This window comes from Aotus nancymaae, unplaced genomic scaffold (assembly GCF_030222135.1).
Source record: "Aotus nancymaae isolate 86718 unplaced genomic scaffold, 86718_ANA_hifiasm-v0.15.2.pri h1tg000250l, whole genome shotgun sequence".
Lineage (NCBI taxonomy): Eukaryota > Metazoa > Chordata > Mammalia > Primates > Aotidae > Aotus > Aotus nancymaae.
The window spans coordinates 1,152,996-1,178,328 of NW_026988665.1; the positions used below are offsets into that span (position 1 = coordinate 1,152,996).

General features: G+C 50.4%; 1 long non-coding RNA gene across 1 annotated transcript; it reads right to left on the reverse strand.

The window, feature by feature from the left end:
* Nucleotides 1-3,057: 3,057 nt before the first annotated feature.
* On the reverse strand, nt 3,058-23,548 carry LOC135273069 (uncharacterized). Its single transcript, XR_010340948.1, has 5 exons — nt 23,466-23,548; nt 13,496-13,550; nt 9,745-10,075; nt 8,731-8,839; nt 3,058-3,218 (listed from the first exon to the last, which is right to left on the reverse strand). It is a non-coding gene; the product is annotated as an uncharacterized LOC135273069 (long non-coding RNA).
* Nucleotides 23,549-25,333: the final 1,785 nt, after the last annotated feature.

Sequence of the window (25,333 nt, forward strand, 5' to 3'; positions counted from 1 at the left end):
GGGGGCTGCCCCTGCCCGGGGCCACAGCGGTGCGGCCCTCAAACTGTAATGGGGGCTGCCCCTGCCCACGGCCCTCAAACTGAAATGGGGGCTGCCCCTGCCCGCGGCCCTCAAACTGAAATGGGGGCTGCCCCTGCCCGGGGCCACAGCGGTGCGGCCCTCAAACTGTAATGGGGGCTGCCCCTGCCCACGGCCCTCAAACTGAAATGGGGGCTGCCCCTGCCCACGGCCCTCAAACTGAAATGGGGGCTGCCCCTGCCCGCGGCCCTCAAACTGAAATGGGGGCTGCCCCTGCCCACGGCCCTCAAACTGAAATGGGGGCTGCCCCTGCCCGCGGCCCTCAAACTGAAATGGGGGCTGCCCCTGCCCGGGGCCACAGCGGTGCGGCCCTCAAGCTGTAATGGGGGCTGCCCCTGCCCACGGCCCTCAAACTATAATGGGGGTGCCCCTGCCCACGGCCCTCAAACTGAAATGGGGGCTGCCCCTGCCCGCGGCCCTCAAACTGAAATGGGGGCTGCCCCTGCCCGCGGCCCTCAAACTGAAATGGGGGCTGCCCCTGCCCACGGCCCTCAAACTGAAATGGGGGCTGCCCCTGCCCGGGGCCACAGCGGTGCGGCCCTCAAACTGTAATGGGGGCTGCCCCTGCCCACGGCCCTCAAACTGAAATGGGGGCTGCCCCTGCCCACGGCCCTCAAACTGAAATGGGGGCTGCCCCTGCCCGCGGCCCTCAAACTGAAATGGGGGCTGCCCCTGCCCGGGGCCACAGCGGTGCGGCCCTCAAACTGTAATGGGGGCTGCCCCTGCCCACGGCCCTCAAACTGAAATGGGGGCTGCCCCTGCCCGCGGCCCTCAAACTGAAATGGGGGCTGCCCCTGCCCGGGGCCACAGCGGTGCGGCCCTCAAACTGTAATGGGGGCTGCCCCTGCCCACGGCCCTCAAACTGAAATGGGGGCTGCCCCTGCCCACGGCCCTCAAACTGAAATGGGGGCTGCCCCTGCCCGCGGCCCTCAAACTGTAATGGGGGCTGCCCCTGCCCACGGCCCTCAAACTGAAACGGGGGCTGCCCCTGCCCACGGCCCTCAAACTGAAATGGGGGCTGCCCCTGCCCGCGGCCCTCAAACTGAAATGGGGGCTGCCCCTGCCCGCGGCCCTCAAACTGAAATGGGGGCTGCCCCTGCCCACGGCCCTCAAACTGAAATGGGGGCTGCCCCTGCCCGCGGCCCTCAAACTGAAATGGGGGCTGCCCCTGCCCACGGCCCTCAAACTATAATGGGGGCTGCCCCTGCCCACGGCCCTCAAACTGAAATGGGGGCTGCCCCTGCCCGCGGCCCTCAAACTGAAATGGGGGCTGCCCCTGCCCGCGGCCCTCAAACTGAAATGGGGGCTGCCCCTGCCCACGGCCCTCAAACTGAAATGGGGGCTGCCCCTGCCCGGGGCCACAGCGGTGCGGCCCTCAAACTGTAATGGGGGCTGCCCCTGCCCACGGCCCTCAAACTGAAATGGGGGCTGCCCCTGCCCACGGCCCTCAAACTGAAATGGGGGCTGCCCCTGCCCGCGGCCCTCAAACTGAAATGGGGGCTGCCCCTGCCCGGGGCCACAGCGGTGCGGCCCTCAAACTGTAATGGGGGCTGCCCCTGCCCACGGCCCTCAAACTGAAATGGGGGCTGCCCCTGCCCGCGGCCCTCAAACTGAAATGGGGGCTGCCCCTGCCCGGGGCCACAGCGGTGCGGCCCTCAAACTGTAATGGGGGCTGCCCCTGCCCACGGCCCTCAAACTGAATTGGGGGCTGCCCCTGCCCACGGCCCTCAAACTGAAATGGGGGCTGCCCCTGCCCGCGGCCCTCAAACTGTAATGGGGGCTGCCCCTGCCCACGGCCCTCAAACTGAAACGGGGGCTGCCCCTGCCCACGGCCCTCAAACTGAAATGGGGGCTGCCCCTGCCCGCGGCCCTCAAACTGAAATGGGGGCTGCCCCTGCCCGCGGCCCTCAAACTGAAATGGGGGCTACCCATGCCCAGGGCCACAGCGGTGCGGCCCTCAAACTGAAACGGGGGCTGCCCCTTCCCAGGGCCACAGCAGAGCGGCCCTCAAACTGAAATGGGGGCTGCCCCTGCCCACGGCCCTCAAACTGAAATGGGGGCTGCCCCTGCCCGCGGCCCTCAAACTGAAATGGGGGCTGCCCCTGCCCGCGGCCCTCAAACTGAAATGGGGGCTACCCATGCCCAGGGCCACAGCGGTGCGGCCCTCAAACTGAAACGGGGGCTGCCCCTTCCCAGGGCCACAGCAGAGCGGCCCTCAAACTGAAACGGGGGCTGCCTCTGCCCCGGGCCACAGCTGTGCGGCCCTCAAACTAACGTAAGAACTGCTCCTGCCCAGATACCAAGATGCTCGGCCCTCACACAACAAAAAAACTGCTCCTGCCCAGATCCCCAGCTACGCGGCCCTCAAACAAAAGTAAGAACTGCTCCTGCAGTTCCTGTACTCTGGCAGGTATTGGAAAGGGTCGAAGACATCATATCCCCTCCCCAGATTCTCAAGCTAAATCCGCACTTTGTTCAGCTCACAGTCTTTGCATATTTATATATGAATATTTGGTATATGTTATTTTGTGTGGAGAGGTATAAACAATGTATTTAAACTTAACATTTCTAGTTATCACGTGGCGTACTGTTAAATACATCCATACTGTTTCAGCTACTTTAATGCCGTGAGACAAATGAGCTATTAAAACACGAGTGAAAGTGTCTGTGACCCCGCAGCACCTGTGGGTCCCCAGTCACCGCCCCCCCCGCCCGTCCTGATGGCACTGCTCAGTGTCACTCCTTTCTCAGCACCGCGATCTCTCCCCAGAAACGAGCCCGGATCTGTAAGACGAGCTGCACTCAGCTGTCATGACACGCAGCCAACGTCGGGCAGAAGGGACACCATTTTACAATAGGCTGCGTAGACCGTGACAGGGAAGTAAGGCCCGTGACAGGGAAGTAAGGCCCATGGCAGGGCTCCCTCCTCAGCACTTGTGGCTGCTGACAGGAAGCATTTTCCTCCTTACCTCACCTGGTGACTGACTGTCCTGAACCACGGCCTCTCCCGGGTGGCGGGTCCTGAGGAGAAGGAGGCTCCTTCCTCAGGGTCGAAGCCCCAGGGCACGAGTGAGGAATCCACTGCGGTTCCCGCGGGCGCTCCTGGTTCGGCAGGAGCTCGGCGCCCCCTGGTGGAAGCCCTGGGGAATTTCGGAAAATCAGGGTTTAGATTATCTCAGGCTGTGATTTTCGAAATTTCAACTGAAATCGAGCCCACCATCCCGTGCCTTGACGGAACAGATGGAGGGGTTTTTTTGTTTTTTGTTTTTGTTTTTAAACAGAGTCTTGCTCTGGTGCCCAGGCTGAGTGCAGTGGCATGATCTCAGCTCACTGCAACCTCCACCTCCCAGGTTTAAGTGATCCTTCTGCCTCAGCCCCCTAAGTAGCTGGGATTACAGGCACATGCAACCATTTCCTGCTAATTTTTGTATTTTTAGTAGAGATGGGGTTTCGCCATGTTGGCCAGGCTGGTCTCAAAACTCCTGATCTTAGGTGATCCACCCACCTTGGCCTCCCAAAGTGCTGGGATTACAGGTGTGAACCACCATGCCTGGCCAGAACAGAGATTTTTTTTTTTTTTTTTTTTTTGAGACGGAGTTTCGCTCTTGTTACCCAGGCTGGAGTGCAATGGCGCGATCTCGGCTCACCGCAACCTCCGCCTCCTGGGTTCAGGCAATTCTCCTGCCTCAGCCTCCCGAGTAGCTGGGATTACAGGCACGCGCCACTATGCCCAGCTAATTTTTTGTATTTTGAGTAGAGACGGGGTTTCACCATGTTGACCAGGATGGTCTCGATCTCTTGACCTCGTGATCCACCTGCCTCGGCCTCCCAAAGTGCTGGGATTACAGGCTTGAGCCACCGTGCCCGGCCAGAACAGAGATTTTAAAAACTAAAAAAGATGTCCGGTAGGCGAAAGTCAGTTTCATTCCTTCATATCAGCAATAACGAATGGAAATAATTGGAACTGGAAATATTAAAATGCCATTTACGATAGCACCCCTAAAGTTGAACCCCTTAAGTATGAATGTAACAAAATGTACGCAAATATGCATTCAGAAAACCATGAATCACAGTTGAGAGAAACCAAAAGAAATATAAATAAGTGAAGAGATGTTCCTTAACCCCTACCCTAACCCCCAACCCTAACCCTAACCCCCAACCCTAACCCCTAACCCCAACCCTAACCCTAACCCTACTCTGATTACCCTTATCTCTAAAGCTAACCTTGTGGTAACCCTCAACCATAATTTCTAACTTTACTTTTACCCACTCTAATTCTAACCTTAATCTAAACCTACTCAAACCTTTACTGTAACCCTAATCCTAAACCTCACCGCCCTTTCACCCTAACTCTTCCCTGTAATCCTGACCTCTCAGTCTAACCCTGGTTACTCACCTGATCTCTCTAATGTCTTACTATGCAGCTCCCAACCACCGACCTGAATCTCCTACTTGAAGCCCTTATGCCATCATCTTCAACTGGTAAACTCTGAACCCTTCAACTCGTATCTCTTGATTTTAAAATATCCTGACACACTAACTCTGTAAATACCAACTGCAGTCTATACACAGTCTCATCCTGATCTATCCTACTCAGTGCCATGCCACTTCAAGGACTGATCTATAACCTCAGAAATATAGACTTAATAATCTTTAACAAAACAATAGCATATTAAAAGCCACAGCATTTTGAAGGCATCAGACACCACGAACATGATTTTTTATCCCAGTAAATCCACGGTGGTCCCACACACTAATGCCCTTCATGTAACACACAGTATTGTCAGAATGAATGGAAAACACCCCAGAATTTTCTCAGCTGTTGCAGAAAGGGCTTTCAGTAAAGCTGGAATTACAGCCATATGCCACCATGCCCAGCTAAATTTGTATTTTTAGTAGAGACAGGTTTTCACCATGGTGGCCAGGCTAGTCTCCAACTCCTGACCTCAGGTGATCTGTCTGCCTCGGCCTCTAAAGGTGCTGGGATTACAGGTGTGAGCCACCGTTCCTGGCCAAAAAATCCATTTTATACATATACACTAGCAATGAATAATCTGAAAACAAAATTATAAAAATTTCACTTTAAATAATACCAATGGCAATAATATGCTTAGGAATAAATGTAATCAAAGGGTAAGACTTAAAAGGGGGAAATTATAAGACACTGCTTAAGGAAATTAAACAAAGCCCAAATAAATGTAAGAACATGTCATGTTCATGGATTTGAAGACCATATTCGTTAAGTTTGCCAAATTACACAAAGCAATTTACAGATTCAATGTTATTCCTACGAAAATCCCAAAGGCCTTGGGACAGAAATGGAAAAGCTGATCCTAATGTTTATACGGAATTTCAAGGAATCCTGAAAAGCCAAACCAATCCTGAAAAATAACTCCAAATCTGGAGGTTAGCCAGGCGCGGTGGTGGGCACCTGTAACCCCAGGTACTTGGGAGGCTGAGGCAAAAGAATTGCCTGAACACAGGAGGCAGAGGTTGCAGTGAGCCGAGATGACGCCATTGCACTCTAGCCTCAATGACAGAGAGAGACGCTGTCTTAAAAAAAAAAAACACACACCGAAAATATACAGATAGCAAATAATTACACAAAAGGATGTTCAACATCATGTCTCATTAGGAGACTGCAAATTAAAGTAATGCTGAGATGCCACTGCACACCCAGTAGAACTGTGAGACTCTAAGAAAAGCTCAACAACAACAATTGGAGGTTGAAGAACAACAGGGGCTTCATTCACTGTTAGCAGAATGCAGTAATTGTGCAGCCACTCTGGGAGATAGTTTGGCAGTTTTTCCCAAAGATAAACAAGTCTTACCTACAATCCAACAAATGCATCCCTAAAATGTATATATTTAGACAGATGCTTTGAAAAATTACTTTCAAACAAAAACTAGCATAATCAACTTGAAGTACAACAATGCAATGGAGTACCATTCAGCGACAAAAAGGAACGAACTTTCAACCCCTGAAAATAAATGAATGAATCTTGCTAAGTGAAGGGTGGCAGCATGAAGACGCTGTACATTATATGACTCCATTCATGAGACAGTCTGGAAAAGGCACAACGACAGAGATGACGATCAGATGAGTGACTGGGGTGGGGATTTGAAGTATTCGGTACTTTAGTGGTAGATATCCGACACTATGTATATATTTAAACCCACAGGATGTTAAAGCACAAAGAACGAATCACAATCTACACAAATTCTATTATTTAGGTTACGAAGTATCTAAGGACAAAATACAGACGGCAACTAAGAATCTAATTGGATTACCAATGTATGTTGCAAATGGTGGGCCAAAGGTACTGACCTAAGTCATTTTGGAAATGAGTAGAATCCACAGACTAAAAGCAAAATGTACTATACACAAACAGTGGACTCTATTGTATAAAGTTATGTCCCACAGGGATAATAGTTAATTTTGAAACCACTGTATCTGTAAAAAGAAAAATAACCATGATTTTCCTCCATACTCTCAACACTTCACTTCTGACAGCAAACTGGGGTGGGTGATGTTTCCCACACCAACCAATTTTCCAGTTCTCTGGACAACAATTGGGTGTCCTATAATTCAATTATGACAATTACTGAAGATTGTACAGACCCTACAGGTTAAGGGCGTAGTAACACCGACTGTCCCCATCCTCAGATGCCAATCAAAAGTAGGGAATCCCCAGTTTACCCAAACTTCTATGACTTGGCTAGAAACAATGCACTCCTACACCCCCTCCTCAGGTTTGATAATTTGCTATGATGGCTTATGGAACTCAGGGAAACACTCACTTATGTTTACTAGTTACTATGGTCTCAATGTGTGTATACCCTCCAAATTCCTATGGTGAAACATAATCCCCAAAGGGATGGTAATCAGAGGTAACTGAGGGGTGACTGCATCATGAGGGTGCTGCCCTCATGAATGAAACCAGTGCCCTTATAAAATAATCTAGGAGCCTTCCCCCCCCAATCCTGCCATGTCAGGACATGGCTAGAAGGCACTAGCTATGAAAGATGAGCCCTCACTAGACATCAAATCTGTCAGAGTTGATCTGAGACTTTCCAGATTCCACATTTTAGGAATTTTTATGAAAGCTTCATCATGCAGACATGATCAACTATTTACTCAATCTCCAGTCCCTTCACACCTTCAAAGGATTGTATGCGAAGCTAAAAGTTACAAGCTTCTTATCAGGGCTTGTCTTTCCAGTGACTATCCCCAATCCTGAAACCATCCAGGGACCCACAGAGGGCCCTTACAGAAGACATTCCTATCACTCAGGAGATTCCAAGGAATTTAGGAACTCCACGTCAGGAACCAGGGCCAAAGACCAAATGTGAGAACACAAGATGTTCCTAGCACCACTATTGTTCAGGAAATTATAAAAGTTTTAGGAGCTCTGTACTATGAACTGGAGACAGAGACCAAATATATTTCTCGTTAAACCCCAACCTGGAATCTGGATCAAGAATGAATTCCTTGTTCCCAATGGAACAAGGGATGAAATAAATGGCAGACAGTGAAAGCCAGGTTCCCCACTGTTAGAGTGAGAAGTTACAGATAAGAAACGTGGGAAGCCTGGAATGATCTCTGTGATAATGGATCAGAATACATATATAAAATGTAGATATAAACTCACATTTAACTTAATATACACACACACACACACACACACACACACACAGATGGTTCCATGTAGAAACCTGTATAATTAAGTGGGTACATACAAGTTAGAATACACACATATATTTGTTTGCACTGTCAGCAGTGAGGGTCATGATGCAATAACCACATTTAGTGACCAGATGTAAGTTTTTAATATCACTCTCTAACAAAGGAAATTGGGGTCTTTGAAAAACTGGTTGAAACTAGGAGTGGGACAGAAAATATATGAGCCAGGGTACTTTTGAAGTAACAGAAATTGTAAATAAATAAATAAATACATGCAATTATGTCAAAGGAGACAGTGGAAAGAGCTCCCAATGGCCACAGGGTATAAACAAACAGCAACAAAATCTGCAGAACTGGATAACAAGCAAAACATTAAAGTAACTGAGCGTCCAGACTGGTATCTATGTATGATTAAATTGATACATAAATGGCCTGAATAGAAATCTCTTATACATGGTGACCTCCTCCAAAAGCACACATAAAAGTTCTGCTTCATGTCTGAAGAAAATAAAATGTTTCTTTTTTCAATGTCAGGGAGGAATATTTGGCCCTAACACTAACTTGTGTACAGCGTCTACTGTAGAGCTCAGTTATATGTCTCAGCCACAATAACATGGGGCTGAGAAATGCAGTCCATGTGTCCAAGAGAAAAAAACCATGAATTTTGTAGAAAACATAGCCAGTCTCTGACTATGTTCTACAAAAGCCAATGCCATTAAAATTAGAAGAAAAGCCACAGACTGGGAGAAAATATTTGCAAAAGACACATCTCATAAAGAGACAGTTTTACAAAACCTTCCAAAAACTCTTAAAACTCTATAGTAAGAAAACCACCTAATAAAACAGACCAAAGACCGTAACAGATACCTCACCAATGATGAGAAACGTACAGGAAATAAACATATAAAAGGATACATTATACTGTATAACATTAGGGCAATATATTAAAACAAGATACCGCTACAAACCTAGTAGAATGGCCAAAATCTGGAGTGCTGACAACAACTGCCATTGAGAATGCGGAGAGACAGGAACTCTCCTTCACCGACAGTGGAAATGCAGAACAGTGTCGTCACTCTGGAAAACAATTTGGTTGTTCTTACAAAAGTAAACATGTTCTCACTATACGATACAGCAACTGCACTACTTGGTATTCACCCAAAGGAGGTGAAAATTAATGATAGCATAAAAACCTGCAAACAGGTATTTATAGCAACTTTATTCAAAATAATTAAAATCTGGAAGCAACCAAAATGGCCTTCAGTAAGTGAACAGAAAAACTATGGTACACACAATGAACTATATTTCAGCAGTAAAAAGCAATGGGCTATCTTGTCCTCAAAAGACAAGGATACCTTCAATGCCTATTACTAAGTAGAAGCTGGTCTGAAAAGGCTACTGTGTAACCGCAACTATTTAACATTCTGCAAAATGCTGGAGATGGTTTGCAGGGTTAAGGGAATAAGTAACAAACAGGAAGAGCAGGGATGACTTTTACGACAAGGGAAGTATTCTATGAGGTACTATCAGGCTGGATACATGTCCTTATACATTTGCTCAGACTCATAGCATGTAAAACCACAAGAGTAAGCCCTAATGTCAATTATGGCCTTCGGACAACTATGATGTCTCAGTGTAGGCTCCTCATTTTAATAAATGTGCCACTATGGTGGGGGAGGTACTGAAATGGGTGAAGGCTACACATACATGCAGATCAGGGTATACGGGAAATCTATGTCCTTCTTAATTCTGCTGTGAAATTAAAACTGCCTTAACAAATAAAGTACATTTATTAAAAAAAAAAAAAAAATCTAAAAATGTTTTTAGTAACAAAAATTAAATCAATATTAAAAAACACATCCCCATTTGTAATAACTCTCAATAATAAATGCATAAAGAAAATGTGGTCTATACACGTAACGAAGCATTACTCAGCCTTAAAAAAGGAGAACATCTTGCCATTTGCAACAACATGCACATACCTGGAAGATAACTGTGCTAGGTGAAGAAACGAGCGAGACCGAAACAAAGTAGTACATAATCCCATTTGCAATAGTCTGGATGTATGTATTCCCCTGAAATTCATCGTTGAAATCTAATCACCAAGATGATGACATTAGAAAGTGAGGCCTCAGGGGAGTGATGAGGTGAGGGCTCTTCCCTCTTGAATGAATTAAGGCCCTCTTGAATGGACTGGGAGTGCCTTCATTCTCTGCCACTCTTTTGCCTTCCACCATGTAAGGATGCAGGAAGAAGTCTCTCCTCAGGCACCAGATGACAGTGCCTTGATCTTGGACTTCCCAGCCTTCAGAACTGTTAAGAATAAATTTCTGTTATTAATTACCAAGTCTGAAGTATTTTGTTGCTCCAGCACAAATGAAGCCATGCTTCCTGTAGAGCCTGTGCAACTCCACTTAAATAAAAATATAAAACAGTTAAACTTATAAAAACATAGAGCTGAATGGTGGTTACCAAGGTCTGAAGGGGAAGGGTAAGTGGGGAGGTATTGGTTACAGGATATAAGTTTCAGTTATACAATGAGTAAATTCTAAATATCGAGTCCACAGACCCATGCATGTAGTTAATACTATATTGTACACTTAAAAATTCGTTAGGAGGATGGTATGCTTTGGATTTGTGTACTTGCCCACATCTCATGTCAAATTGTAAGACTCAAGGTTGGAGAAGGGACCTGGTGGGAAGTGACTGGATCATGGGGGCAGACTTGCCCCTGCTGTTCTCGTGATAGTAAGTTCTCAGGAGATCTGGTTGTTTAAAAGTGTACAGCACCTGCCCCTTCACCACCCACTTCCTCCTGCTGCAGACACATAGGGCATGGCTGCTTCCCCTTCATCTTACACCATGATTTTAAGTTTCCCGGGGCATCCCCAGCCATGCTTCCTACAGCCTATGGAACTATGAGCCAATTAAACCTCTTTTCTTTATAAATTACCCAGTCTCGGGTAGTTGTTTATATCAATGGGAGAATGGACCAATACAGAGAATGTAACTAATGTCAAATGGTTGTATCCCAAAAGGGGCAGGGGAGAGGGAGGGAGAAACCTGTGGAGGCAAAGGTTGTTTATCGCATTGTTTCTACTGATGGTTCCATGGGTGAATACTTGTCTCTAAAGCTAAACATATTTTGCATGTGGGAGGAATGTAAATAATTTGTGGCCAGGGGAAAAACCGTGGTTTATTAAAGACTGCTACAGATTCCTACTATTCCTCTTATTGAGAGGTAGAATCTAATTACTCTTTTATCTAATACCATACGCACAGGAAGAGAGAAGGATGTAATTTTTATTTCGGATTTGTTAAGCTTGAGGTGCCTTTTGGATAGCTACAAAGAAGCATTCAATGGAGAGTTGAACCTGTGGCCTACAGCAGTGACCCCCAACCTTTTTGGCACCAGATTTTGTGGAAGACAATTTTTCCATAGACCAGGGTGTGAGGGGGGATGGTTTTGGGATGAAACTGTTCATCAGGCATTAGATTCTCATAAGGAGCAGGCAACCTAGATCCCTCACATGCATAGTTCACAATAGGGTTCGTGCTTCTATGAGAATCTAATGCTGCCATTCATCTGACAGGAGGCAGAGCTCAGGCAGTAATGCTTGCTCATCTGCCACTCACCTCCTGCTATGCAGTACAGTTCCTAACAGGCCACGGACTGGTACCAGTCCATGGCCTGGGGGTTGGAGACCCCTGGTCTGAAGGCCGGAGAAGTCCAAGCTGGAGAGGAACACAACTGCTACACAACAGAGAGCAGAACTGTTAAAAAAAAAAAAAAACGGAACTGCACAGTGGGATAGATGGGAACTGGATGGAACACACGGATAAGCTATGTAAAAGAGAAGTAGAAGAATTCAGGGAAAAAAGACAAGCACCATCAGTGAGGTCACGATAGAAACTAACACAGAAGAATTTCCAGGAGAAGATCATGAACAGTAATGTGAAATGCAGGAGTCCCCCCTTATCCATGAGGGATCCATTCCAAGTCCCTTAGCAGATGCCTGAAACTATGTATAGCACCAAACCTTATATATACTATGTTTTTTCCTACATATACATACCCTTGACACTTTAATTTAAAATTAGGCACAGTATGATATTAACAACAATAATACAATGGAACAACTATAATAATATACTATGGCCGGGTGCGATGGCTCACGCCTGTAATCCCAGCACTTTGGGAGGCCGAGGCGGGTGGATCACGAGGTCAAGAGATCGAGACCATCCTGGTCAACATGGTGAAACCCCGTCTCTACTAAAAATACAAAAATTAGCTGGGCATGGTGGCGCACGCCTTTAGTCCCAGCTACTCGGGAGGCTGAGGCAGGAGAATTGCTTGAACCCAGGAGGCGGAGGTTGCAGTGAACCGAGATCGAGCCACTGCACTCCAGCCTGGGTAACAAGAGCGAAACTCTGTCTCAAAAAAAAAATATATATATATATACTATATTAAAAGTTATGCGAATGTGGCCTCTCAAAATATCTTACTCTACCATATTCAACATATTCAAAATTTGCAAAATATCAAATATCAAAATATTCAAGATATTCAAAATATCTTACTGTATTTTCTGTCTGCAGTTGACTACAGGTAACTGAAACCACAGAAAGCAAAACTGTGAATAAGGGGGATTACTGTACCCCACAAGATTCAAGTAAGGCAGAATAGAGAATAGCCATTGGATTTGCGTATAATTTAGGTTAATGGTGAGCATTAAAACAAATCAATTAAGACTACACTGAATGAAAGTGCAAGTGAGCAGTGGAAATATTTGTCAGAAAATATAACAGTGAACAATCTGCTACAAATTCTGTATGTACAGACGAACTGACAGAAATGTATGGGGGGGGGGGTTATGTAGGGACCTGTGCTCAACTCAATCCTCCAGATGTTCTAGGTTTTAGCCATGAATCAAGCAGGGCCTTCCAAAAGCTGTCTGGGACCACACTGTTCTCGCAGCTCCAGAAAAACCTCATCATGGAAGTCGTGCTTTAGTACTAAGTGACTATTTCTATTGCCAAATGCTATAAGTGTGTATTTCCAGACGGGTAGTAAAAAAACTTTCCACTATGTCATCTCTGCGACCAATGAAGTTAGTGTCCCAGACTTTGGTAGCAGCAAGTCTTCCTGTCTCACGAGAATGCAGCACACACTCTTTGCAGGTTCCATTCCAATCATATAACAAATGTGACTGCCTTTTTGATGCAGCATCAGAGAGACCAGAGACACATTTGTAGTCAAGTTCAATGGCTTATAACCTGCATACGTCTACACGCCAGCATTATTTTATTTTTTTGAGATGGAGTCTCGCTCTGTCACCAGGCTGGAGTGCAGTGGCACGATCTCAGCTCACTGCAACCTCTGCCTCCAGGGTTCAAGTGATTCTCCTGCCTCATCTCCCAAGTAAATGGGACTACAGGCAAGCGCCACCATGCCCAGCTAATTTTTGTATTTTAGTAGAGACAGGGTTTCACCATGTTGACCAGAATGGTCTCGGTCTCTTGACCTCATGATCCACCCACTTCAGCCTCCCAAAGTGCTGGGATTACAGGCATGAGCCACCGCACCCGGCCCACCAGCATTATTTTATTTATGTGCATTTCCTTTAACCTGAATTTTACTTATTTTTATTTTTCCATTTTAATCCACGGACTCCATAAAGGCAAAGGATGCAATGTAAAACAAAGTGAGACATATATAAACAAGTAACTCACCAGAGATTTATTCACTGTTGATCTTGGAAATGCACAGAGCACTCTGGAAGCATAGCTGGGGGAAAAATCAAATGGAGTGGATTAAGGGAGAACTGGTGTGGCTTGGTTCTAGATTCTCCTGCCCAAAACCCTCTACACAATAGCTGGAACAGACTAAAACAACAACAACAAAAACCTCCCTGTGACAGATAGTCATTCATGCCTCAATAAGGGGCAAGAAATTCCCTGCTGAAGATGTACCCACAAGTACATTAACTGGTAGAGACACATACAATTTATTTCTGGGTTAATGAAAACATATCTTACCTACTGATTTAGGAACAATTAATTTACCCAAAGAAACAATTTAATAATTTAAACCAAAGAAAGATACACTTGTCTTCAATGAAATTAATATTGTAAAATATACTTGGGCTGCATTAACTATTTCACTGCTAATAAAGAGATTCTACATGATTTCATATAGGTGTTTCCACTAGAACACATCTTGCTCTTACGTACCTAAGCATCATGGAAGTATGCACCTTGCAAGCCAACGTTCTTTGCCCACAATTATATTATATAGGGGTGAAAACGTACATACTGTGTATTTCTTGGGATTCACTGTTTTAGTAACGTTTCCTAATGACATGTCTCCCTGTATCTAAGACCTCATATTGTCTGCTGATAACAAATGGGGCTTTGCCATTTGACTTGCTTTGGCCGAATGGGACATTAGAAAATACGATGAAAACATAGGTTGGAAAAGTGCTTGCCCACTGGTGCTTCCCTTCTTAAACAAGGGTCAGCATGAACCACCAGACGTGTGAGTAAAGGCACCAGATGACTGAAGCTTCATTTGTGATCCAAACAACGTTAGCATAGGAAATGCCCCGGTGAACACGTGCCAAAATGTGAATCAGTAGAACCTCAATCAAATAAAACAGTTGTTTCTTTTTAAGCCAGTGAGTTTTGGTTGGTTATTTTCACAGAGAACACTGATACACCTAAGCCACCAGAACACAGTATTTTTAAGACAACCATGTGAAGGAGCTAATGTGAAATTACTTGTCAAATACGATCATTAGAACATCACAACCTCATGTAGAAGTTTTGCAAATCATAATAAATGCCAACTTCATGGAAATCAGTGAGACTGCTGGTGCCAGGAGATGATGTGAATCATAAAAAGCCACTGTTTGCATACGAGTAAACTGTGTTTTGAGGTTCTTTACATCATAAAAAAAAATCTGTTGACTTTAAAATACAAAACACACAAAAAGGATCTCTTACAAGTGAGCATTGTGCTGTATTCTACCTACATTTTAAGATATTGGTTTGGAGTAGAAGTGGGACACAGTTTTTAAATATATAAAATATGCTATTGTTTTCCTACAGAATTTATAATTTCAGATTACTGACACTAAGTGGGAAACACTTGTGTTATTTACCCTTGAGGTAACATAATTCACAAAAAGAGCTGGGGATAAAAAAAAAAAAAAGCGATGGTTAAGGAAACGTTTCTGGTTGGCTGGTTGGTTTTGAGACAGTCTCGCTACATCTCATCTTAAAAAGTTTAAGAAATGAGCCCAGGAGCAGTGGCTCACACTTGTGTAATACCAGGACTTTGGGAGGCCAAGGTGGGTGGATCATCTGAGCTCAGCAATTTAAGATCAGCATGGTGAAACCCTGTCTGTACTAAAACTACAAAATAAAAATTAGCTGGATGTGGTGGTGCATATCTGTAATCTCAGCTACTCAGGAGGCTGAGGCAGGAGAATCGCTTGAACCCAGAAGGCAGAGGTTGCAGTGAGCTGAGATTGTGCCACGGCACTCCAGCGTGGGGGACAGAGCATAGTAATAGCAATAATAGAAAAAGGCAAAAGTTTAAACGAGTAAACAGAAACATGGCAAAAGAGCGGAACCAGCCCTTCACAGAAGAAAAAAATGTGGAGGAATGGCCGATAAAATCATGAAAAGGGCCTCAGCCTAACAGGGTGAGATACCAGGTGACACTCAGCAGACTGGCAAAAATCCCACAATCAGCGCAAGTGTTGGGGAGAATGGAGAGCCACAGGAATGCTCAGCCACCACTAAGAATGACTGTGAATTACTGTTGCTGCGCTTGCTTATGAAAGGGTGTGCGTCGTGGGTTATGAGGAAAATTACATTTCTTACTGGGATGAAATTTTAAAAATTGAAAGCTACTGACCAGAAGAAACTGCACTTGTGTACAAAAGAAATGCCCAAGAACCTTCGCAGCAACACGGTCCTAGGGGCCCGCCTGGCCAAACACTCATCAGCAGGAAAACGAAGACATTTCTCATGGTCCCCTCCACCATGAGAGATGATGCAGCAATGAAAATGAATCTGGTCAGTGTGGACGGGTCTCAGGAAGAGAACGGAGGAAGAAAACAGACATGGAGCAAATGCTCAGAGCCAGTGCAGCAGAGAAGCAGCCACACAGGAGACTTCTTCACATCAAAGTTCAAAACCGCAGCCGAGGCAACAGAGCAAGACCCTGTCTCCAAAAGACAGCAGAGTGTTCAAAAACCACATGCAGTATTGTTTAGGGATGCGCACAAATGCGGGGAAAGAAACGCGCCATGAAGAAAAGTACGGGAATGATAAAGACTAAGGCAGAAAGCCACTCCCTCTGAAGGAGAAGGGAAGGGACTGGGATTCGGGAGGGGCCTCCAGGGAGCATCCAAAGTTTGGTTTCTTCAGATTCTACTCCCTAAACTTGGTGGAGGTCCCGTGTGTCCAATGTGTGAACATTCCTTATGCCTGACCCATATTATACAAGTGCTTATTTCCTATACAGTATTGAGAAGACAGTTATAAACAAGATGTGTTCAAGAGCAAGACGGCAGACGAGCATCAGGAAGGAACCTCAAGCACATCCGAGACATTCCACCCACGGAACCTCACCATGGATACCCTTGTGCTGCTCACAGGCCTGGCCTCCCCTCAAAACACAGTCAGTTGTTGGAGATCAGAAGCCACACTCATCACAGCAGAGGGGCAGGACCAGCTGGGACGGGGTCCTTCTGTGACACCCACTGCATCCCCAGCTGTGCGAAGTGACCCAGCTGCCAGGTCTCACAGAAGATGATTGTACACTGAAACTGCGTGAGGAAAATGTAAGTTCTCCGTGTGTCCATCAGCAGCAACTCTCAGAATCACCTCTGTCCTTCACCCCTTCTCCATGAAACAACTATAGAGCTTTACTTGGACCTATTTTTCTATTTATTTTTATTTTACTAACTATTGAAAAGACATATTTTCCGTGTATGTGTGATTTTGTCTCTATCAGTCAGGATAATCCTGGTTAAATTTCTACTATTATTATTGTTAACATCATTTAGTTTTTTTAAGCTTTTCAATTGCTGAGGATATTGATCAGGGTCTTTCTGTCTTGTGAGACAGAAAATAAATCCCAACTGTGAAGGAGGAAAGGGAAAGCATTGACATCGAGGCCTGAGACACTCCCAGGCTTAGCTTGCTTGGTGTACAGCTACATCTACAGTTTCAGGTGCCCTCCTGTGACTCTCTCTCTCCTTCCCAACTTTGGCTCCATGTTTAGCTCCAAGAACCTCAGACATAAGAGCATCACTGACTCCTCCCAAGGATTCCAGCTAACCTACCCTCACTCAACAACAACACTGGATTCTCTGGAATCTCCACATCTAACTAAAGCAAAAACCACTACTGGTCTCTCAGACTAAGGTAAGAACCACTCCTGTCCTGGTCCCCAGCTGCACGGTCCCCAAACTAAAGTAAGAACCGCTCCTGCCCAAGTCCCCAGCCGTGCAGCCCTCAAACTAAAGTAACAACTACTCCTGTCCAGGTATCCAAATGCGGCCATCAACCTAAGGTAAGAACCACGCCTGCACAGAACACAATCTGTGTGGATTATGTAAGACCCCTCCTGCCCAGGTCGGCAGCTGTGCAGCTCGCAAACAACACAAACAACTGCTCCTGCCCAGATACCAAGCGGCCAGGCCCTGAAATGACAAAAACAACTGCTCCTGCACAGGGCCACAGCTCTGCGGCCCACACACTATGGTAAGAACTTCTCCTGCCCAGACCCCAAACTCCGTGGCCTCAAACAAAATTACCACCTCCGGCCCAGGTCGACAACTCTGCCACCCTCAAACAACAAAAACAACTGCTCCTGCCCAGGGCCACAGCCGTGCGACCCTCTAACAACAAAGCAACTGCTCCTGCCCAGGGCCACAGCCGTGCGACCCTCTAACAACGAAGCAACTGCTCCTGCCCAGGGCCGCAGCCGTGCGACCCTCTAACAACAAAAACAACTGCTCCTGCCCAGGGCCACAGCCGTGCGACCCTCTAACAACGAAGCAACTGCTCCTGCCCAGGGCCACAGCCGTGCGACCCTCTAACAACGAAGCAACTGCTCCTGCCCACGGACGCAGCCGTGCGACCCTCTAACAACAAAGCAACTGCTCCTGCCCAGGGCCACAGCCGTGCGACCCTCTAACAACAAAGCAACTGCTCCTGCCCACGGCCGCAGCCGTGCGACCCCCTAACAACGAAGCAACTGCTCCTGCCCAGGGCCACAGCCGTGCGACCCCCTAACAACGAAGCAACTGCTCCTGCCCACGGCCGCAGCCGTGCGACCCCCTAACAACGAAGCAACTGCTCCTGACAAGGGCCGCAGCCGTGCGACCCCCTAACAACGAAGCAACTGCTCCTGCCCAGGGCCGCAGCCGTGCGACCCCCTAACAACGAAGCAACTGCTCCTGCCCAGGGCCGCAGCCGTGCGACCCCCTAACAACGAAGCAACTGCTCCTGCCCAGGGCCGCAGCCGTGCGACCCTCTAACAACGAAGCAACTGCTCCTGCCCAGGGCCGCAGCCGTGCGACCCTCTAACAACGAAGCAACTGCTCCTGCCCAGGGCCGCAGCCGTGCGACCCCCTAACAACGAAGCAACTGCTCCTGCCCAGGGCCACAGCCGTGCGACCCCCTAACAACGAAGCAACTGCTCCTGCCCAGGGCCACAGCCGTGCGACCCTCTAACAACGAAGCAACTGCTCCTGCCCAGGGCCACAGCCGTGCGACCCTCTAACAACGAAGCAACTGCTCCTGCCCAGGGCCACAGCCGTGCGACCCTCTAACAACGAAGCAACTGCTCCTGCCCAGGGCCGCAGCCGTGCGACCCTCTAACAACGAAGCAACTGCTCCTGCCCAGGGCCGCAGCCGTGCGACCCTCTAACAACGAAGCAACTGCTCCTGCCCAGGGCCGCAGCCGTGCGACCCTCTAACAACGAAGCAACTGCTCCTGCCCAGGGCCGCAGCCGTGCGACCCTCTAACAACAAAAACAACTACTCCTGCCCAGGGCCACAGCCGTGCGACCCTCTAACAACGAAGCAACTGCTCCTGCCCAGGGCGACAGCCATGCGACCCTCTAACAACAAAGCAACTGCTCCTGCCCAGGGCCGCAGCCGTGCGACCCCCTAACAACGAAGCAACTGCTCCTGCCCAGGGCCACAGCCGTGCGACCCCCTAACAACGAAGCAACTGCTCCTGCCCACGGCCGCAGCCGTGCGACCCCCTAACAACGAAGCAACTGCTCCTGCCCAGGGCCGCAGCCGTGCGACCCCCTAACAACGAAGCAACTGCTCCTGCCCAGGGCCGCAGCCGTGCGACCCTCTAACAACGAAGCAACTGCTCCTGCCCAGGGCCGCAGCCGTGCGACCCTCTAACAACGAAGCAACTGCTCCTGCCCAGGGCCGCAGCCGTGCGACCCTCTAACAACGAAGCAACTGCTCCTGCCCAGGGCCGCAGCCGTGCGACCCTCTAACAACGAAGCAACTGCTCCTGCCCAGGGCCACAGCTGTGCGGCCCTCAAACTGAAATGGGGGCTGCCCCTGCCCACGGCCCTCAAACTGTAATGGGGGCTGCCCCTGCCCACGGCCCTCAAACTGTAATGGGGGCTGCCCCTGCCCGCGGCCCTCAAACTGAAATGGGGGCTGCCCCTGCCCGCGGCCCTCAAACTGTAATGGCGGCTGCCCCTGCCCGCGGCCCTCAAACTGAAATGGGGGCTGCCCCTGCCCGCGGCCCTCAAACTGAAATGGGGGCTGCCCCTGCCCGCGGCCCTCAAACTGAAATGGGGGCTGCCCCTGCCCGCGGCCCTCAAACTGAAATGGGGGCTGCCCCTGCCCGCGGCCCTCAAACTGAAATGGGGGCTGCCCCTGCCCGCGGCCCTCAAACTGAAATGGGGGCTGCCCCTGCCCGCGGCCCTCAAACTGAAATGGGGGCTGCCCCTGCCCGCGGCCCTCAAACTGAAATGGGGGCTGCCCCTGCCCGCGGCCCTCAAACTGAAATGGGGGCTGCCCCTGCCCGCGGCCCTCAAACTGAAATGGGGGCTGCCCCTGCCCGCGGCCCTCAAACTTAAATGGGGGCTGCCCCTGCCCGCGGCCCTCAAACTGAAATGGGGGCTGCCCCTGCCCGCGGCCCTCAAACTGAAATGGGGGCTGCCCCTGCCCGCGGCCCTCAAACTGAAATGGGGGCTGCCCCTGCCCGCGGCCCTCAAACTGAAATGGGGGCTGCCCCTGCCCGCGGCCCTCAAACTGAAATGGGGGCTGCCCCTGCCCGCGGCCCTCAAACTGAAATGGGGGCTGCCCCTGCCCGCGGCCCTCAAACTGAAATGGGGGCTGCCCCTGCCCGCGGCCCTCAAACTGAAATGGGGGCTGCCCCTGCCCGCGGCCCTCAAACTGAAATGGGGGCTGCCCCTGCCCGGGGCCACAGCAGTGTGGCCCTCAAACTGTAATGGGGGCTGCCCCTGCCCTCGGCCCTCAAACTGAAATGGGGGCTGCCCCTGCCCACGGCCCTCAAACTGAAATGGGGGCTGCCCCTGCCCGCGGCCCTCAAACTGAAATGGGGGCTGCCCCTGCCCGGGGTCACAGCGGTGCGGCCCTCAAGCTGTAATGGGGGCTGCCCCTGCCCACGGCCCTCAAACTGTAATGGGGGCTGCCCCTGCCCACGGCCCTCAAACTGAAATGGGGGCTGCCCCTGCCCGCGGCCCTCAAACTGAAATGGGGGCTGCCCCTGCCCACGGCCCTCAAACTGAAATGGGGGCTGCCCCTGCCCGCGGCCCTCAAACTGAAATGGGGGCTGCCCCTGCCCACGGCCCTCAAACTGAAATGGGGGCTGCCCCTGCCCGGGGCCACAGCGGTGCGGCCCTCAATCTGTAATGGGGGCTGCCCCTGCCCACGGCCCTCAAACTGAAATGGGGGCTGCCCCTGCCCACGGCCCTCAAACTGAAATGGGGGCTGCCCCTGCCCGCGGCCCTCAAACTGAAATGGGGGCTGCCCCTGCCCGGGGCCACAGCGGTGCGGCCCTCAAACTGTAATGGGGGCTGCCCCTGCCCACGGCCCTCAAACTGAAATGGGGGCTGCCCCTGCCCGCGGCCCTCAAACTGAAATGGGGGCTGCCCCTGCCCGGGGCCACAGCGGTGCGGCCCTCAAACTGTAATGGGGGCTGCCCCTGCCCACGGCCCTCAAACTGAAATGGGGGCTGCCCCTGCCCACGGCCCTCAAACTGAAATGGGGGCTGCCCCTGCCCGCGGCCCTCAAACTGAAATGGGGGCTGCCCCTGCCCACGGCCCTCAAACTGAAATGGGGGCTGCCCCTGCCCGCGGCCCTCAAACTGAAATGGGGGCTGCCCCTGCCCGGGGCCACAGCGGTGCGGCCCTCAAGCTGTAATGGGGGCTGCCACTGCCCACGGCCCTCAAACTATAATGGGGGCTGCCCCTGCCCGCGGCCCTCAAACTGAAATGGGGGCTGCCCCTGCCCGCGGCCCTCAAACTGAAATGGGGGCTGCCCCTGCCCACGGCCCTCAAACTGAAATGGGGGCTGCCCCTGCCCGGGGCCACAGCGGTGCGGCCCTCAAACTGTAATGGGGGCTGCCCCTGCCCACGGCCCTCAAACTGAAATGGGGGCTGCCCCTGCCCACGGCCCTCAAACTGAAATGGGGGCTGCCCCTGCCCGCGGCCCTCAAACTGAAATGGGGGCTGCCCCTGCCCGGGGCCACAGCGGTGCGGCCCTCAAACTGTAATGGGGGCTGCCCCTGCCCACGGCCCTCAAACTGAAATGGGGGCTGCCCCTGCCCGCGGCCCTCAAACTGAAATGGGGGCTGCCCCTGCCCGGGGCCACAGCGGTGCGGCCCTCAAACTATAATGGGGGCTGCCCCTGCCCACGGCCCTCAAACTGAAATGGGGGCTGCCCCTGCCCGCGGCCCTCAAACTGAAATGGGGGCTGCCCCTGCCCGCGGCCCTCAAACTGAAATGGGGGCTGCCCCTGCCCACGGCCCTCAAACTGAAATGGGGGCTGCCCCTGCCCGCGGCCCTCAAACTGAAATGGGGGCTGCCCCTGCCCACGGCCCTCAAACTATAATGGGGGCTGCCCCTGCCCACGGCCCTCAAACTGAAATGGGGGCTGCCCCTGCCCGCGGCCCTCAAACTGAAATGGGGGCTGCCCCTGCCCGCGGCCCTCAAACTGAAATGGGGGCTGCCCCTGCCCACGGCCCTCAAACTGAAATGGGGGCTGCCCCTGCCCGGGGCCACAGCGGTGCGGCCCTCAAACTGTAATGGGGGCTGCCCCTGCCCACGGCCCTCAAACTGAAATGGGGGCTGCCCCTGCCCACGGCCCTCAAACTGAAATGGGGGCTGCCCCTGCCCGCGGCCCTCAAACTGAAATGGGGGCTGCCCCTGCCCGGGGCCACAGCGGTGCGGCCCTCAAACTGTAATGGGGGCTGCCCCTGCCCACGGCCCTCAAACTGAAATGGGGGCTGCCCCTGCCCGCGGCCCTCAAACTGAAATGGGGGCTGCCCCTGCCCGGGGCCACAGCGGTGCGGCCCTCAAACTGTAATGGGGGCTGCCCCTGCCCACGGCCCTCAAACTGAATTGGGGGCTGCCCCTGCCCACGGCCCTCAAACTGAAATGGGGGCTGCCCCTGCCCGCGGCCCTCAAACTGTAATGGGGGCTGCCCCTGCCCACGGCCCTCAAACTGAAACGGGGGCTGCCCCTGCCCACGGCCCTCAAACTGAAATGGGGGCTGCCCCTGCCCGCGGCCCTCAAACTGAAATGGGGGCTGCCCCTGCCCGCGGCCCTCAAACTGAAATGGGGGCTACCCATGCCCAGGGCCACAGCGGTGCGGCTCTCAAACTGAAACGGGGGCTGCCCCTTCCCAGGGCCACAGCAGAGCGGCCCTCAAACTGAAACGGGGGCTGCCTCTGCCCCGGGCCACAGCTGTGCGGCCCTCAAACTAACGTAAGAACTGCTCCTGCCCAGATACCAAGATGCTCGGCCCTCACACAACAAAAAAACTGCTCCTGCCCAGATCCCCAGCTACGCGGCCCTCAAACAAAAGTAAGAACTGCTCCTGCAGTTCCTGTACTCTGGCAGGTATTGGAAAGGGTCGAAGACATCATATCCCCTCCCCAGATTCTCAAGCTAAATCCGCACTTTGTTCAGCTCACAGTCTTTGCATATTTATATATGAATATTTGGTATATGTTATTTTGTGTGGAGAGGTATAAACAATGTATTTAAACTTAACATTTCTAGTTATCACGTGGCGTACTGTTAAATACATCCATACTGTTTCAGCTACTTTAATGCCGTGAGACAAATGAGCTATTAAAACACGAGTGAAAGTGTCTGTGACCCCGCAGCACCTGTGGGTCTCCAGTCACCGCCCCGCTTCGCCCGTCCTGATGGCACTGCTCAGTGTCACTCCTTTCTCAGCACCGCGATCTCTCCCCAGAAACGAGCCCGGATCTGTAAGACGAGCTGCACTCAGCTGTCATGACACGCAGCCAACGTCGGGCAGAAGGGACACCATTTTACAATAGGCTGCGTAGACCGTGACAGGGAAGTAAGGCCCGTGACAGGGAAGTAAGGCCCATGGCAGGGCTCCCTCCTCAGCACTTGTGGCTGCTGACAGGAAGCATTTTCCTCCTTACCTCGCCTGGTGACTGACTGTCCTGAACCACGGCCTCTCCCGGGTGGCGGGTCCTGAGGAGAAGGAGGCTCCTTCCTCAGGGTCAAAGCCCCAGGGCACGAGTGAGGAATCCACTGCGGTTCCCGCGGGCGCTCCTGGTTCGGCAGGAGCTCGGCGCCCCCTGGTGGAAGCCCTGGGGAATTTCGGAAAATCAGGGTTTAGATTATCTCAGGCTGTGATTTTCGAAATTTCAACTGAAATCGAGCCCACCATCCCGTGCCTTGACGGAACAGATGGAGGGGTTTTTTTGTTTTTTGTTTTTGTTTTTAAACAGAGTCTTGCTCTGGTGCCCAGGCTGAGTGCAGTGGCATGATCTCAGCTCACTGCAACCTCCACCTCCCAGGTTTAAGTGATCCTTCTGCCTCAGCCCCCTAAGTAGCTGGGATTACAGGCACATGCAACCATTTCCTGCTAATTTTTGTATTTTTAGTAGAGATGGGGTTTCGCCATGTTGGCCAGGCTGGTCTCAAAACTCCTGATCTTAGGTGATCCACCCACCTTGGCCTCCCAAAGTGCTGGGATTACAGGTGTGAACCACCATGCCTGGCCAGAACAGAGATTTTTTTTTTTTTTTTTTTTTTGAGACGGAGTTTCGCTCTTGTTACCCAGGCTGGAGTGCAATGGCGCGATCTCGGCTCACCGCAACCTCCGCCTCCTGGGTTCAGGCAATTCTCCTGCCTCAGCCTCCCGAGTAGCTGGGATTACAGGCACGCGCCACTATGCCCAGCTAATTTTTTGTATTTTGAGTAGAGACGGGGTTTCACCATGTTGACCAGGATGGTCTCGATCTCTTGACCTCGTGATCCACCTGCCTCGGCCTCCCAAAGTGCTGGGATTACAGGCTTGAGCCACCGTGCCCGGCCAGAACAGAGATTTTAAAAACTAAAAAAGATGTCCGGTAGGCGAAAGTCAGTTTCATTCCTTCATATCAGCAATAACGAATGGAAATAATTGGAACTGGAAATATTAAAATGCCATTTACGATAGCACCCCTAAAGTTGAACCCCTTAAGTATGAATGTAACAAAATGTACGCAAATATGCATTCAGAAAACCATGAATCACAGTTGAGAGAAACCAAAAGAAATATAAATAAGTGAAGAGATGTTCCTTAACCCCTACCCTAACCCCCAACCCTAACCCTAACCCCCAACCCTAACCCCTAACCCCAACCCTAACCCTAACCCTACTCTGATTACCCTTATCTCTAAAGCTAACCTTGTGGTAACCCTCAACCATAATTTCTAACTTTACTTTTACCCACTCTAATTCTAACCTTAATCTAAACCTACTCAAACCTTTACTGTAACCCTAATCCTAAACCTCACCGCCCTTTCACCCTAACTCTTCCCTGTAATCCTGACCTCTCAGTCTAACCCTGGTTACTCACCTGATCTCTCTAATGTCTTACTATGCAGCTCCCAACCACCGACCTGAATCTCCTACTTGAAGCCCTTATGCCATCATCTTCAACTGGTAAACTCTGAACCCTTCAACTCGTATCTCTTGATTTTAAAATATCCTGACACACTAACTCTGTAAATACCAACTGCAGTCTATACACAGTCTCATCCTGATCTATCCTACTCAGTGCCATGCCACTTCAAGGACTGATCTATAACCTCAGAAATATAGACTTAATAATCTTTAACAAAACAATAGCATATTAAAAGCCACAGCATTTTGAAGGCATCAGACACCACGAACATGATTTTTTATCCCAGTAAATCCACGGTGGTCCCACACACTAATGCCCTTCATGTAACACACAGTATTGTCAGAATGAATGGAAAACACCCCAGAATTTTCTCAGCTGTTGCAGAAAGGGCTT